Source organism: Alligator sinensis, unplaced genomic scaffold, assembly GCF_000455745.1.
Source record: "Alligator sinensis unplaced genomic scaffold, ASM45574v1 scaffold337_1, whole genome shotgun sequence".
NCBI classification, from domain to species: Eukaryota; Metazoa; Chordata; order Crocodylia; family Alligatoridae; genus Alligator; species Alligator sinensis.
The window spans coordinates 3090294-3096293 of NW_005841927.1; the positions used below are offsets into that span (position 1 = coordinate 3090294).

The window sequence follows — 6000 nt, forward strand, 5'->3', positions numbered from 1 at the left end:
GTCTGGGGCAGGAGAAACCCACCACACTCAGAGCCAGTCTTTTGGGAAAGGAACATTTTTCCCAAGCCCTGGTGAAGAAGTACACAGAAGAAAGACAGAGTCCCCTGCTTGCTCCACTATTGGGGCGATGCCCTCAGTGCTCCCCCACCCACTGCTAAGCATTTAGCTCCCATTCAGTAATAAGGGATGAAGGAGTGGGGAGGCAGAGGGCAGAGGAGGCAGTGACTGCAGCAAATTCATCCCTGACTTTATGCACCCATCTCTGTGCTGGGGTGATGCCAGGGATGAATTTGAGCCTCTCACTCAGAGGCTGGGACCCGCCAGCCCAGCAGGAAAGAAGTGCTTGGATGAGGCCTTTCAGCAGCCGGAGAACAGCTTTGGAGGAGGAGCATCTGCTAGCCAAGGGAGGCAGAACAGTGACTCCAGCTCCGGTGGGGGCCCCAGCCCCAGCAGACGGGTGGGCGTGGGGGGGAGGAATTCAGGATGGGTATGAGCCTTCTGGTGACCCGGTCTCTCTGAAGGATGTGACAGCTAAGCTCCACCAGCCGCCCTGGCAGCTGTCCTGGCTGTCAGGCCTACCCGTCAGCTTCTCCAGCAAACTGCTGGGGCCACTCTGCAAGCTCCCAGCTGAGCCTCTCTGAAACACTGTATTGCCATGGGCTGGAAGCCTTCCCACTCTTTAAGGGGCAGACGAGTCCCCGCAAACATCCCCCTGCACCCTCTGCCTCTGGTAGGCCCACCATGGGAGCCTTGACATGAAAGGTCCCATGTGGAGGCCCTCTGCGTTGACCTTATGCAGCCGTGCTCCAGGCAAGAGGGCCATAGGTGACCACCCAGGAGCAAATATAGTCACTCCTCTCCCTGCAGAGGTTAGTTTATGCTCTGAGGCCACCCAACATATGTTCTTCTGGGCTGCTTGTGTGATACGGCTGGAATCTGGTCCGCTGAGCAACTGTTCTCCCAAATGACCTACAAGACCCACCCCCCTTCACCTCCTGCCATGCCCTCACTGCTAAGGAATCCCACCAGTGCAGCACACGCTTTCTTCAGACCCATTCTATGGGCCTTACCCTCACTGATGACTTCTCAGGGCCCCGGTTCAAGAAGTGTCCTGAGTACGTCTCTGCCTGCTGCAGATCACCTATGAGTCCAGGATGAAAACATGCTCAAACACCTGTCTGGATTGGGTCCTCAGGACCTGCTCCAGCTTCCTAAGGTCATATCCCTACAACTCTGCAGGGGTTTGCAGGGTTCTGACTGACCCTGTGGCTGCAGTTAGCATCCATCCACAGCAAATAATCTGGATTAGGAAGCAGAAGAAAGACACAGTTGAAGTTAAGGCCCTTCCCTGGATGATGTCATTAAAAGTTGTTATTGTTCCTCTTCCTAACAAATCGCCGTACCCCCTCCAAATGCCAGCAGAGGGTTGGCTTGCTGTCTCATGAGCACTCCAACTTGGGCCAGGTCCTCAACCATTCCCGGCCCTATGCAATTCTGAGTTTTCCATGCCTCAACATACTAGACTGAGCCCCGCTTGCCCATTGCTACTGCAGCAGGGCACCTTCAAAGGGTGGCCGTGAAGCCCCCTGAGTCCCTCCAGCCCTCCCACTCTTTGGGCGGTCACCCCTTCTCTCACCTGTCATACCTTGATTTACACTGTTATTTACATAAAGGAGGTTGCCTCAGGGCTTCCCAACTTGATTTCATTCACATGACCACCGGATGTCTGCAGTCATCGTCATAAGGGCTAATTGTGTGGCTCCGATCCACCCCTACACCACACCCCAGGCCTCACAGGTGTTATCACTCCTTGATGCGCACCCCATCTCACTCAGCCCCTCTCTGGGCTCTGGACCCTCCCTGATCTCACACATGCAGCCCCTCTCTGGGCTCCAGACCCCTCACTGGGTCCTCAGGAATCTCCTTCACCCCTTAGTTGCTTTCCAAGCCTCCAGACTGCTGCTAGCTGTACTCTCTGTGTTGGCATTTAGGAGCTGCAGCCCTCCTGCTGAGACAATATTCCCTGAACAGCCTCCAGGATCTTACTGCTGGCTCCTCCCAGGGCTTGAGTTTATATATCTCAAGGCCAGCCCTTTTTCAAACCAGGTGAGGCTCTCATTAGCCCCCCCTTGCCACCTCCTGGCTGCTTCGCAGGCTACTTCTCTTCAGGTGGCAGATGCCCTATGCACCCTGCCACAGTTACGTCAACACCAGGCTTCCAGCTGGCTTAGCTGTCATACAGATCCTTTGTCTGACAATCACATGAAACTGAATGATACATTTGCAATTAATACTGAATTTGTAATTGTGCCTGAAGAAAGGCAGTGCGTGGGCTCCCGAGCTGAGCCTGTCAGAAGCACTGGAAATACATTGTGTTGCCTGGCCAAAATCAGTTTTAAGTTTTAATTGTCAGTGCTAATTGAGAAGGTTTGGGTTGGGCTTTTAGTTATTGCCATGACACATTGACATGGGAGGTAGCTAATGGTGTGCTTTGCAAGTCCTTCTGTGATAAAGCAGGGAGCTGGGTGGAGAACATGGAGTCAGCAAGGAGCATAACAGGTAAGGGCACTTTTTTCCTCTCCAGGCTCATGCCTTCATGAGAGAGGAACAAGAAGGTGCAAGACAATGAGGCTTACAGAAGTCTTTGTAGAATAATATTGAAGTGAGCATGTGTGGGGTGTGTATATGTGAATGCATGTCCTTGTGCATGCATGTGTACCTGTGCATGCACTGCTACCCCCTCTTGGATGGACTGCAAACTGCTCAGGTGTGTGTCACAGGCCTTGTATTGCTGACAGGCAGTGGAGATTCTCCTTTAGCTTATGAGGAAGGTGTCTGGCTCTTGAAGGGGGTGCAGAATGACAGCACTGACCTTCCTGTGTGGCTGTGGATTTCCTGGAATGCGTGTTGCAAGGTACCCTCCATGACCTGCCAACCCTGGTGTCTAGGGCTGGGGCCAAGATGGTGCAGGTAGAATACAAGGAGCAGGGAATTATGGGGGAAGATTTGCAATGAGCCGTCCACCCACTCAGAGGCTGCTTCTGCTGATGCGAGTAAGGGCCAAAACTCCTTCCAAGATCATTACCACTCCAAGAGCAGCACAGCACCCAAGCCCTCCCCTGGTGCACCGTACACTCCCTCCCCCCCCACTCCCATTCCCTCACACCTTCTGTCTGGAGTGCAGACACGTTAATTTGCTGCCAGCCCCGGAGATGAAAGGCAAGAGCTGTGAGCCATTTAACTGTAGAGCAATCAGCTCTGGTGCGGCTGCAAGGAGACAGACACCTCTGCCCGGCTGTGAATCAGATGGGAGAAGTGTAGAGGGAGCTAGGTTTCTTTTGCTGAGATGAAAGGCCCTTCTGGGTTAGGCTCATTCACAAACAGTTCATGTGTAGAGAGACTTGGTTCATGAAAAACCCAGATCTCCCAGGGAGGAGGGGCTGTGAAGGCTGTTTGCTGTGGAGATGCAGTGCTAAGCATGATTCACTCAGCACGTGTGAGCTAACACATGCTCAGGGCTTGGACTGGGCCTCTGGAGTGATTGCTTCAAACTGAGAAAAGATGGTTTTGTGACTAAGACATGGGTCTAGGACTCAGGAAGCTCGGGTTCATTCCCTGGCCCTGCCAGAGACGTCCTGAGTCTCCGGGCCTCCATTCTGCAGCCCTGAAGAAAAACTAATAATGCTTCCTAGAGGCAGGGCCTTTGGAGCAGGACTGTCTCTGACTAAATGCATGGATGCTACCCAGGACAATGGGGTACTGATCAGCTGGGGCTTTCCAAATAATGAATACTGATGCGACATGGCAATGGGCAACACCCTGACTTCTGCCTTTCGCATCTTCCATGGCTCCGCCATTCCTGGTACATGTCTCACTTTCACTCTGAAAGGATGCACCACAAAGAAAGCAGCAAAAACATAAGCATGTCTTGCTTTCTTAGGGCCCAATTCTTCCCTCCGTTACTCCTGTGTGAATCCACTGAAATCACTAGTCAGGCTGTTGTAGCTAAGAAAAGTAACTAGCCCAACAAGTGACCTGGTAACCCCTAGTGGCTACACTGACAACTAGCCAGGAGCTGGAGGGTTGTGTTTAGCTTGCCAAGATATTGCCATGAGCAATGCTCTCTAGACAAATAAAAGAACCGCTGATGGCCACAGCCGGGCTGGCTGGGCTGCAGAACCTGTACGTTCCAGCATGCAGTGCAGCCTGGCTGCTGGCTCAAGACAGAGCACTGCATGGTGGGACCTGTAGTCTCTGCAAGCTGCAACTCGGCAGTAAGATGGAGGCTGACTAGGGAGGCACTTTGTGTAACTCTGAGGGCTGCCCCATTTGCTGACACTTGCCCACCTGGACCTGAGGACACGGTTATGCTCTGGTGGCCTGAAGCCTGCAGGGAAGCGTGCCTATGAAACCCTCTCTCTGTGCCTGCCCTTTCCAGGATGCCCGCTGCTCCTGGCACTAAATCTCGTTTGTCAGGCTCGGCAGATGAGGCTGACAGAACCTGCAGGATTCGTTTTTGTCAGTCTCCGAAGGCTGCTATGGGGCTGGCCATTCCTGCCAAGAGCTGGTCCTCCTCTTCACTGACAGACTGCTGACAGCCCATGTCCAAGGCTGGAAAATTGCCTCTGCTCCCTTCAACTAGTTGCCATAACTCAGAAGGCTGCCAGCTTAATTAACCTAAATGCGCATCTAATTCTACGGGCTCATCTAATACTCATTACCTTGAATTTAGAGCCCAGCCACTTGCACTGGCTAAGTTAATCCCTGATAATAAAATGCCGAGGCCACCAAGCATCAGTAGTTGCTAGGGCATTTTGTATCCAACTCCTGACAGCACGGGGAGGAGGCAGAGAATCCCACTGCAGCAGCCGGTGACCACAATGAGCCAGACTGGTGCATGGAGTTGGTGGAGTTTCCCCGGGGATTAGTTTGTTGCCATGTATGAGGGATGCAGTGTTATCGCTAATAGATGTGGGTTTGTAGTACCCAAACGGAGAGCCAGGCCCCTCGCAGGAGATACTGACCAAAGAGAGGCCTGATATTCTGGATAGATAAGACCAATGACCAAGAGGGGCAGAAAGTGGGGCGCAGAGACAGGGATTTCACCCACCAGGCCCGTGTCTAGACCTCGCCTTAATTCAGTCCAGTGCCCAGTCAAGGCACTCACGCTGCCCAAGACCAGGCCTACTGTTAAGATCAGCATGGAGATGCCTGTGTGAGGGTGTGTCATGAGGATGGTGTTGGTAGACATTTGATGTACACCAGATCCACTAATTCTGTGCCTCACCAGCTCGTCAGCAGAGGAAAGCATCATCTAGGTTACAAGTTGCACCTCAGTTGGGATCTCAGCCCTGGGTCATCTGAACCCTTGTGCCAACTGGCTGGCAGGGGAAGGTCCCCTCTGTGTCCAGTCCATAGCTCGCTGCCCACTTAGAGCCACGTCCTTAGGTGTCTACCGGGGGAAGCTTAAATTCACTGAGCAGAGTTTGCCGGAGCTTTGTTCCTGACAGAGCCGGGGGATTTTGCCAGGGACTGCGGCGGCACAGGGAGAAGAGTTGTCATAAAGTTTTCATGAGCCCCAACAGCAGCCATTTCTGCCCCTGCTGCAAACCCCTTCCTGGGCTCAGCTCAGAGAAGGATTGGCATGGTGGTGGGGGAGGCTCAGCCCTTGACTGCTGCCCTCACCGCCAATCCAGATCGCACCAGCCCTCCTTAGAGAAGACAGGGGGACGAACGGGCACTGGCAGTTCCCCCCACCGCTGCCCCCAGCTGCTGTTCGCACAGCCCAAACCAGGGGTCCCCCAACCCTGCTCGGCCAAGCGAGGCACAGTGGTTTAGGAGCCTCGCACCTGCTCGCGGGGGCAGCAGGCAGTGACCTAGGTAGGAAGTGGGCCAAGACAGCAGGGTTAGCCCCCTGCTGACCTGGGACGCCCCTGGGGGGGGGGGCTGCATGTCGGACCACTCCTGGGGGGGGAGCAGCGAGAGCCCCCCGGCCCTCCT

At 54.0% G+C, this 6000-nt stretch overlaps 2 protein-coding genes across 3 annotated transcripts in view; one reads left to right on the forward strand and one right to left on the reverse strand.

Moving 5' to 3' along the window:
- The window catches only part of LOC102368508 (neuron-specific calcium-binding protein hippocalcin), a 91423-nt gene that overhangs the window by 36849 nt on the left and 48574 nt on the right, over window positions 1-6000 (reverse strand). The window lies entirely within an intron of this gene.
- The window catches only part of FNDC5 (fibronectin type III domain containing 5), a 33336-nt gene that overhangs the window by 2125 nt on the left and 25211 nt on the right, over window positions 1-6000 (forward strand). The window lies entirely within an intron of this gene.